This window comes from Oncorhynchus clarkii, chromosome 23 (assembly GCF_045791955.1).
Source record: "Oncorhynchus clarkii lewisi isolate Uvic-CL-2024 chromosome 23, UVic_Ocla_1.0, whole genome shotgun sequence".
Classification (NCBI taxonomy): domain Eukaryota; kingdom Metazoa; phylum Chordata; class Actinopteri; order Salmoniformes; family Salmonidae; genus Oncorhynchus; species Oncorhynchus clarkii.
This window is the reverse complement of record NC_092169.1, coordinates 37,713,546-37,724,568: the sequence shown is the minus strand read 5'-3', so window position 1 is coordinate 37,724,568 and position 11,023 is coordinate 37,713,546. Positions and strand designations below refer to the sequence as shown.

Sequence of the window (11,023 nt, the reverse complement as noted above, 5' to 3'; positions counted from 1 at the left end):
CACTGCAAATCTACCAAGACCTGGCCGTCCCTCTAAACTTTCAGCTCATACAAGGAGAAGACTGATCAGAGATGCAGCCAAGAGGCCCATGATCACTCTGGATGAACTGCAGAGATCTACAGCTGAGGTGGGAGACTCTGTCCATAGGACAACAATCAGTCGTATATTGCACAAATCTGGCCTTTATGGAAGAGTGGCAAGAAGAAAGCCATTTCTTAAAGATATCCATAAAAAGTGTCGTTTAAAGTTTGCCACAAGCCACCTGGGAGACACACCAAACATGTGCAGAAGGTGCTCTGGTCAGATGAAACCAAAATTGAACTTTTTGGCAACAATGCAAAACGTTATGTTTGGCGTAAAAGCAACACAGCTCATCACCCTGAACACACCATCCCCACTGTCAAACATGGTGGTGGCAGCATCATGGTTTGGGCCTGCTTTTCTTCAGCAGGGACAGGGAAGATGGTTAAAATTGATGGGAAGATGGATGGAGCCAAATACAGGACCATTCTGGAAGAAAACCTGATGGAGTCTGCAAAAGACCTGAGACTGGGACGGAGATTTGTCTTCCAACAAGACAATGATCCAAAACATAAAGCAAAATCTACAATGGAATGGTTCAAAAATAAACATATCCAGGTGTTAGAATGGCCAAGTCAAAGTCCAGACCTGAATCCAATTGAGAATCTGTGGAAAGAACTGAAAACTGCTGTTCACAAATGCTCTCCATCCAACCTCACTGAGCTCGCACTGTTTTGCAAGGAGGAATGGGAAAAAAAATTCTCGATGTGCAAAACTGATAGAGACATACCCCAAGCGACTTAAAGCTGTAATCGCAGCAAAAGGTGGCGCTACAAAGTATTAACTTAAGTGGGCTGAATAATTTTGCACGCCCAATTTTTCAGTTTTTGATTTGTTAAAAAAGTTTGAAATATCCAATAAATGTCGTTCCACTTCATGATTGTGTCCCACTTGTTGTTGATTCTTCACAAAAAAATACAGTTTTATATCTTTATGTTTGAAGCCTGAAATGTGGCAAAAGGTCGCAAAGTTCAAGGGGGCCGAATACTTTCGCAAGGCACTGTAGATAGCCTAACACTGTGTTTAGGTTTTCATACTTCATCATAAAGATGACGCCCGCGCGCCTGCTATAGCGCGGGGCACACCGGTCGGCGGTGACGTGTGACAACGCTCTGTTTTCTCTGCCCTCTCCAGCACAGCACAGTCAACCTCACGTGGGCGTTCCCGCTACCCAGCAACGAAACTGAAATACAGACGGACTGAAGCGCGCTGCCGAACGAGCCAAAACGAGACTGGAACAGACAGCGGTGGGAGAGTGTCTCTAGAACGGGAGGGGAGGCAAGAAGATAACACTGTTTCCCGCAGTTTCAGCATCTTTTCGCGATGTTGTGAGTGAGATCTTCAGAGTCCCCCCTTTCGGATGCAGTTTTAGAAGTGATTTTTTATTTATGTCATCTGTCTGTTGCATGACTGGGTTATGAAGTGATTTGACTACCACGGTATATTGGTCATTGGAGTGCCACCGATAGGGTGGATCGAGCTGTTAAGGACCGGAGCATTTTCAGTAAGGTAAGGTGGTCTGGCAATTTACCCCTAAAGGGCAACTGGTAATTATGAGACCATTCTTTGATAGTGTACTGTAAAAGATTGCGGAAAAAAATAAAAACTAGAATTAAACAAACACATGATCTACTTGGCACACTAACATGAATTCAACGTGAAATCAACAAACTATGTCAAAATGTAATTGGATTTAGGTTAAAAGTTTAGTGAAAAAAATGACACATTCCCTTACACGTTGAATCTACGTCATCACGTATAATTTTTGGTTGAATTTACGTGGAAATAACGTTGATTCAAGCAGTTTTTGGCCAGTTGACAACATCCATCTATATTATCTATGCACATTGTAGGCTATTCGATATAAAATAAGTTTTGAAGATTGAGAGAGGATTGCATTTGGCCTTAATCCAACTCACTTAATTTTCCAATCTTTCAAAACATGATTTCGACTGTATAGCCCACGGTGACAAACCGGTAGTAATTACATCCAGGATGCTGTAGCCTAGGCATATTTGCTTTCTATTTCAAAGCACATGCATGACATTTACTCCGGCTTGTCAACACGCATGACATCGGGACAAGTTTCTGTCTACTGCACGCACGCACACGCGCGCGCGCACACACACACACACACAGGGTGGGACCTCAACACTTGCCCGAGGGAAGTCAAGTATGATCTCATGTATTTGTTTTGAGTCTTGTGAGGTGGGAAAGGGCAAAATGATGTCCATATGCTTTACCAGTACTGTCACATGTCTATTCAAGATGACTAAATGTCTGATGTAGAGTTTTGGACATGGAGATAATTGGATTATGATTTGGGAAACACCACCAATACCATTTCAGAATCCAATTTTTTTTTACCTCATAAATTGAGATTAGATGACAGTCACTGTGTGTGGTTGTGTGTGGATTTATGAGATCAACAACACCAGACAAACAGAATCTGGTCATTACATTTCAGACTGTATCATGCCAACTCTACAGATGTACAATCTTAATTTGACCACTTGCTGAGTATTTTCCTGCACACAGCAGGAAATGCAAACTTGTAGTGTATTTGAGTCTTAAAAAGGCTTCTGAAGTTTATAATTTCAGACTTTATTTGCCCTAATGAAAAATGTATCAACCCTTACAAAAATGTCCATTAATCATAATCTATATAATAATTCACATTTCCTGTTGCTGTATTCTGGCACTGTGGGAGCCAATCGTCTCTCACTCTCTTTCTTTCTCTCTCTCTCAATTAAATTAAATTCAAAGGGCTTTATTGGCATGCAAAACATATGTTTACATTTCTAAAGCAAGTGAAATAGATAATAAACAAAAGAAACAATAAAACATGTACAGTAAACATTACAATTACAAAAGTTTCAAAGGAATTGAGACATTTCAAATGTCATTATGTATATATACAGTGTTATAACGATGTGCAAATATTTAAAGTACAAATGGGAAAATAAATAAACATAAATATGGGCTGTATTTACATGGTGTTTGTTCTTCACTGACCCATAGCCTTGAGTGTTTGTTTGGTTTCCTGTCTGAGAAGAAGTTACTTCTGTTGACTGAAGGCTTCTCTGTAGAAGTCATGTTAATAGTAGATGTTGTTATGGTTCTGAATCAGACTGAACAATCTGAATCATTTGGTCCCACACACTAACTAGCATTCATGGTGTTCCATAGTGTTTTACAATATGGATACATTGCTTATAACAATGATGTTCCTCTATATAAACTCAATGCTGGGGGTTTGGGACATCCCAAACCCATGCTGTTTCAGTATAGAGAATGTCTGCATTGACCGTGATTAGTTGAGAACAGATGGGAGAACAACACAGCACAGGCCTAGCTTCCATACACCAACATATTGAAGGGTATGATATCCAATGGTTTCCTAGAGGGCAATTCCAGTGAATGAGAGCTTCCGAATTCCTCTCTACAGCAGCAAGGTGTTGGTCAGGTGTTTAGCAACAGTCAGTGGATGATATCGTGTTACTCTGATATGGGAGTAGTTTGGAATCAGAGGTATGCAGAGTGTTAAAGCATGTTGTTCATTATCCTACAAAGAAAGAAAGAAAGAAAGAAAGAGAAAGAGAGAGAAAGAAAGAAAGAAAGAAAGAAAGAAAGAGAGAGAGAGAGAGAGAGAGAGAGAGAGAGAGAGAGAGAGAAAGAGAGAGAGAAATAAATAAATAAAGGAGAGTAGATATCCAGACATCTACCTAACCATTTCCTGGCTCTGTTTAAAACTTAGTAGTGTGTGTCCCCTTTTTTCCCTCCATTGTCAACTACAGTCCTCCTACACACACACACACACACACACACACACACACACACACACACACACACACACACACACACACACACACACACACACACACACACACTGGCAGCCATTGAACGCTCTAGGGAGTGTCTGGGCATACTTTGTGCTCGGCACAGTAAGTAGTGAATCAAATCAGCAGCAAACTTATTTGTCAGGTTTATATCAAGGCTAGTGCTGTTGTGCTATCCTGACCCGTCACTTGCAAAGCTGCTGCTGTAATTTGTTATGAGTGCTAATTATGCATTTAATTTATTTTGTGTTTTGTGAACAGCACACAAACTTGATATCGTGTCTTATAAGCCCATACTGTCTGGGCACCAATTGGTGCACGACACGGAAATAAGATAAATCAATTAATTGGAAGTAGTTGTCGTCGTCGTGCAGTAATATGTACATGTATTTGTATTTATTATGGATCCCCATTGCAGCAGCTACTCTTCCTGGGGTCCAGCAAAATTAAGGCAGTTTATAGAATTTTAAAAACATTGCAATACATTCACAGATTTCACAACACAGTATGTGCCCTCAGGCCCCAGTACTAAATCCATGTGTATGTATAGTGCCTATGTTATCGTGTGTGTGTGTGTGTGTGTGTGTGTGTGTATATATATATTTGTCTGGTTTGTGTTGTTTCATAGTCCCCGCTGTTCCATAAGGTGTTTTTTAATCTGTTTTTTAAATCAAATTTTACTGCTGGCATTAGTTACTTGATGTGAGTTCCATGTAGTCATGGCTCTATGTAGTACTGTGTGCCTCCCATAGTCTGTTCTGGACTTGGGGACTGTGAAGAGACCTCTTGTGGCATGCCGTGTGGAGTATGCATGGGTGTCCGAGCTGTGTGCCAGTAGATTAGACAGACAGCTCGGTGTAGCTCGGTGCATTCAACATGTTGATAACCTAGGTAGAGTTGTTAAAGTGACTATGCATAGATGATAACAACAGAGAGTAGCAGCGGTGTAAAAGCGGGGGGGGGGGGGGGGGGGGGCAAAGCAAATAGTCTGGGTAGCCATTTGATTAGATATTCAGGAGTCTATTGGCTTGGGGGTAGAAGATGTTTAGAAGGCTCTTGGACCTAGACTTGGCGCTACGCTACCACTTGCCGTGTGGTAGCAGACAGAACAGTCTATGACCAGGGTGGCTGGAGTCTTTGACAATTTTTAGGGCCTTCCTCTGACACAGCCTGGTATAGACGTCCTGGATGGTAGGAAGCTTGGCCCCATGATGTGCTGGGACAGTCGCACTACGCTCTGTAGTGCCTTGCGGTCGGAGGCCGAGCAGTTGCCGTACCAGGCAGTGATGCTCTCGATGGCGCAGCTGTAGAACATTTTGAGGATCTGAGGATCCATGCCAAATCTTTTAGGTTTTGTCGCGCCCTCTTCGCGCCCTCTGTCTTGGTGTGCTTGAACCATGTTAGTTTGTTGGTGATGTGGACAGCAAAAAACTTGAAGCTCTCAACCTGCTCCACTGCAGCCCCGTCGTTGAGAATGGGGGCGTGCTCGGTCCTCTTATTCCTGTAGTCCACAATCATCTCCTTTGTCCTGCACGTTGAGGGAGAGGTTGTTGTCCTGGAAACACACGGCCAGGTCTCTGACCTCCTCCCTATAGGCTGTCTCGTCGTTCTCGGTGATCAGGCCTACCATTGTTGTGTCATTGGCAAACTTAATGATGGTGTTGGAGTCGTGCCTGGCTGTGCAGTCATGAGTGAACAGGGAGTACAGGAGGGTACTGAGCACACACCCCTGAGGGGCCCTGTGTTGAGGATCAGCATGGCGGATATGTTGTTACCTACCCTTACCACCTGGGCGTGGCCCGTCAGGAAGTCCAGGATCCAGTTGCAGAGGGAGGTGTTAAGTCCCAGGGTCCTTAGCTTATTGATGAGCTTTGAGGACACTATGGTGTTGAACGCTGAGCTGTAGTCAATGAATAGTATTCTCACGTAGGTGTTCCTTTTGTCCAGGTGGGAAAGGGCAATGTGGAGTGCAATAGAGATTGCATCATCTGTGGATCTGTTGGGGCGGTATGCAAATTGAGTGGTTCTAGGGTTTCTGGGATAATGGTGTTGATGTGAGCCATGACCAGCCTTTCAAAGCACTTCATGGCTACAGAGTGCTACGGGTCGGTAGTCATTTAGGTAGGTTACCTTAGTGTTCTTGGGCACAGGCACTATGTTGGTCTGCTTAAAACATGTTAGTATTACAGACTCGGACAGGGAGAGGTTGAAAATGTCAGTGAAGACACTTGCCAGTTGGTCAGCGCATTCCCCCAGTACACGTCCTGGTCATCCCTCTGGCCCTGCAGCCTTGTGAATGTTGACCTGTCTAAAGATCTTACTCACATCGGCTATGGAAAGAGTGATCACACAGTCTTCCGGAACAGCTGGTGCTCTCATGCATGTTTCAGTGTTATTATCCTCGAAGCGAGCATAGAAGTAGTTTAGCTCGTCTGGTAGGCTCGTGTCACTGGGCAGCTCTCGGCTGTGCTTCCCTTTGTAATCTGTAATGGTTTTCAAGCCCTGCCACATCCGACGAGGTCAGAGCCGGTGTAGTACGATTTGATCTTAGTCTTGTGTTGACACTTTTCTTGTTTGATGGTTCATCGGAGGGCATAGTGGGATTTCTTATAAGCTTCCGGGTTAGAGTCCCGCTCCTTGAAAGTGGCAGCTCAAGCCTTTAGCTCAGTGCGGATGTTTCCTGTAATCCATGGCTTCTAGTTATGGTATGTACGTACAGTCACTGTGGGGACGACGTCATCGATGCACTTATTGATGAAGCCAATGACTTATGTAGTGTACTCCTCAATGCCATCGGAGGAATCCCAGAACATACAGTGCCTTGCGAAAGTATTCGGCCCCCTTGAACTTTGCGACCTTTTGCCACATTTCAAGCTTCAAACATAAAGATATAAAACTGTATTTTTTTGTGAAGAATCAACAACAAGTGGGACACAATCATGAATTGGAATGACATTTATTGGATATTTCAAACTTTTTTAACAAATCAAAAACTGAAAAATTGGGCGTGCAAAATTATTCAGCCCCTTTACTTTCAGGGCAGCAAACTCTCTCCAGAAGTTCAGTGAGGATCTCTGAATGATCCAATGTTGACCTAAATGACTAATGATGATAAATACAATCCACCTGTGTGTAATCAAGTCTCCGTATAAATGCACCTGCACTGTGATAGTCTCAGAGGTCCGTTAAAAGCGCAGAGAGCATCATGAAGAACAAGGAACACACCAGGCAGGTCCGAGATACTGTTGTGAAGAAGTTTAAAGCCGGATTTGGATACAAAAAGATTTCCCAAGCTTTAAACATCCCAAGGAGCACTGTGCAAGCGATAATATTGAAATGGATGGAGTATCAGACCACTGCAAATCTACCAAGACCTGGCCGTCCCTCTAAACTTTCAGCTCATACAAGGAGAAGACTGATCAGAGATGCAGCCAAGAGGCCCATGATCACTCTGGATGAACTGCAGAGATCTACAGCTGAGGTGGGAGACTCTGTCCATAGGACAACAATCAGTCATATATTGCACAAATCTGGCCTTTATGGAAGAGTGGCAAGAAGAAAGCCATTTCTTAAAGATATCCATAAAATGTGTCATTTAAAGTTTGCCACAAGCCAGCTGGGAGACACACCAAACATGTGGAAGAAGGTGCTCTGGTCAGATGAAACCAAAATTGAACTTTTTGGCAACAATGCAAAACGTTATGTTTGGCGTAAAAGCAACACAGCTGAACACACCATCCCCACTGTCAAACATGGTGGTGGCAGCATCATGGTTTGGGCCTGCTTTTCTTCAGCAGGGACAGGGAAGATGGTTAAAATTGATGGGAAGATGTTTGGAGCCAAATACAGGACCATTCTGGAAGAAAACCTGATGGAGTCTGCAAAAGACCTGAGACTGGGACGGAGATTTGTCTTCCAACAAGACAATGATCCAAAACATAAAGCAAAATCTACAATGGAATGGTTCAAAAATAAACATATCCAGGTGTTAGAATGGCCAAGTCAAAGTCCAGACCTGAATCCAATCGAGAATCTGTGGAAAGAACTGAAAACTGCTGTTCACAAATGCTCTCCATCCAACCTCACTGAGCTCGAGCTGTTTTGCAAGGAGGAATGGGAAAAAATGTCAGTCTCTCGATGTGCAAAACTGATAGAGACATACCCCAAGCGACTTACAGCTGTAATCGCAGCAAAAGGTGGCGCTACAAAGTATTAACTTAAGGGGGCTGAATAATTTTGCACGCCCAATTTTTCAGTTTTTTTTTGTTAAAAAAGTTTGAAATATCCAATAAATGTCGTTCCACTGTGGCCTCCCGGGTGGCGCAGTGGTTAAGGGTGCTGTACTGCAGCGCCAGCTGTGCCATCAGAGTCCTGGGTTCGCGCCCAGGCTCTGTCGTAACCGGCCGCGACCGGGAGGTCCGTGGGGCGACGCACAATTGGCCTAGCGTCGCCCGGGTTAGGGAGGGGTAGGGGTGTCCTTGTCTCATCGTGCACCAGCGACTCCTGTGGCGGGCTGGGCGCAGTGTACGCTAGCCAAGGTGGCCAGGTGCACGGTGTTTCCTTCGGCGCATTGGCTTCCGGGTTGGATGTGCGCTGTGTTAAAGAAGCAGCGGCTTGGTTGGTTGTGTATCGGAGGACGCATGACTTTCAACCTTCGTCTCTCCCGAGCCCGTACGGGAGTTGTAGCGATGAGACAAGATAGTAGCTACTACAACAATTGGATACCACGAAATTGGGGAGAAAAAGGGGTAAAATTCAACAACAACAAAAAAAAAAATGTCGTTCCACTTCATGATTGTGTCCTACTTGTTGTTGATTCTTCACAAAAAAATACAGTTTTATATCTTTATGTTTGAAGCCTGAAATGTGACAAAAGGTCGCAAAGTGACCAAGGGGTCATTCGGCAAGGGGGCCGAATACTTTCGCAAGGCACTGTATTCCAGTCTGTGCTAGCAATGCTAGTTCAACCATTCCTATGGGGGAAATGAATTGGGAAAGAATAGGGTTTTGGGATAAATGCCCCCCAAAAGATCTGAGGTTAACACAGGCTACGGAGATCTTATACATGTTGTTCTCTGAGATTATAACAGTCAGTAACATAATGGCTTTATAATCCATAAAGGTTATGTGCTTTATGTGCTTTTTTTGTGAGATACATGCTTCAAAATTCACAAAAATTGCCTACAGAAAGACACCCTTACAATTGCTCTCTATTGTCCAGTGCAGCTGGAGCAATTGGGGTTAAGTGCTTTGCGATAGGATTTGAACCTGTGACCTATCGGTTACTGTCACAACACACTTACCTGGAAGCTATCTGCCACCCCCTAGCTAGCAGTGGTAGGTCAGGGTCAGTCTACTGTGTATTATCACCTGGTTCCATGTGAGTATCTGGTTAGATCTGGTTAGGTTCAGTTCCATTTGAATCCTGTCAATTCAGGATAATGAAAAAGCACACATTTTAAAGGGGAGTTTTCTATTTAGAAATGGAATTTGACTGAGTTAAAATATAGTCGACCCCATATATCCTGGTAAGACTTTGTTGAGCCCACCATCACAATCAGTTATATTAGAGGGTTCAAGGAAAGTGTTTGGTAGGATATTTCACTGAATTCAGGGGTAACCCGGCCGGGACTTTGCAACTCTCTGCAACTGTCAGCTGAACACCTTAACCATCCCTGTGTGAAGGGAGATAGGCTTTTCCATCATGATGGATCAGTACAATGAGAACAGGTGCCACAGTTGCTCTCTCCTCCCTCAGATGATAGGTGTAGAACTAACAAACTAACAAACTATCATGGTCCCAACACACTAAGACAGTCGTGAAGAGGGCACATTAAAACCAATTCCCCCTTAGGAGACTGAAACGATTCGGCATGTGTCCTCAGATCCTCAAACGGTTCTGCAGCTGCACCATTGAGAGCATCCTAACTGGTTGCATCACTGCCTGGCATGGCAACTGCTCGGCCGCAATGCACTACAGAGGGTAGTGCGTACAGCCCAGTACATCACTGGGCCAAACTTCCTGCCATTCAGGACCTCTATACCAAACGGTGTCATAGGAAGGCCCTAAAAATGGTCAAAGACTCCAGTGACCCTAATTATACTGTTCTCTTTGCTACCGCATGGCAAGTGGTACCGGAGCACCAAGTCTAGGTCCAAGAGGCTTCTTAACAGCTTCTACCCCCAAGCCATAAGACTCATGAACAGCTAATCAAGTGGCTTCCCAGACCCCTCTTTTACACTGCTGCTACTCTCTGTTTATTATCTACCTACATGTACATATTACCTCAATTACCTCTACTAACCGTTGCCCCTGCACATCACTCTGTACCCCCTGTATTTAGCCTCGCTATTGTTATTTTACTGCTGCTGTTTAATTATTTGTTACTTTTATTTTCAGATTTTTACTTATCTATTTTACTTAACACTTATTTTTTCTTAAAACTTGTCACGGATCCCCCCGGTACTGCTGCTCATTCCGTTCACCAGCTCCAGAGGTCTACGTCACCGGTCTTCTAGGCGTCACTGAACTGGATCATTACCACCAACCCTGGACTGTCTTGTCTCATTACGCACACCTGGTTCCTATTCCCCCTGATTAGTTTGTGTATAATTGTGCCCTCTGTTCCCCATTGTCCTTGCTGATTATTGTTCCATGTCCGTTGGTCTTGTGCTCAGTTATTATCGGCTTTCGTGTTAGTGTGCACTTGTTATTACGGGTCTCGTCCCGTGTATTGTTATTACGGGTCTCGTCCTGTGTATTTATTAGAGGTTTACACCTCGCTCTTTCGTTTGTGTTACATCCCAATGTATATACAGTGCCTTGCGAAAGTATTCGGCCCCCTTGAACTTTGCGACCTTTTGCCACATTTCAGGCTTCAAACATAAAGATATAAAACTGTATTTTTTTGTGAAGAATCAACAACAAGTGGGACACAATCATGAAGTGGAACGACATTTATTGGATATTTCAAACTTTTTTAACAAAACAAAAACTGAAAAATTGGGCGTGCAAAATTATTCAGCCCCTTTACTTTCAGTGCAGCAAACTCTCTCCAGAAGTTCAGTGAGGATCTCTGAATGATCCAATGTTGACCTAAATG

General features: G+C 43.7%; 1 protein-coding gene across 1 annotated transcript in view; it reads left to right on the top strand.

Annotated features, from left to right (window-relative positions):
* The first annotated feature begins 1,309 nt into the window (after positions 1 to 1,309).
* Positions 1,310 to 11,023, top strand: part of LOC139381388 (inactive rhomboid protein 1-like) — a 101,134-nt gene continuing 91,420 nt past the window's right edge. Inside the window, exon 1 of the mRNA XM_071124875.1 lies at positions 1,310 to 1,590. The gene's annotated coding sequence lies outside the window, so the exon portion shown is untranslated. The remainder of the gene's footprint in view (positions 1,591 to 11,023) is intronic.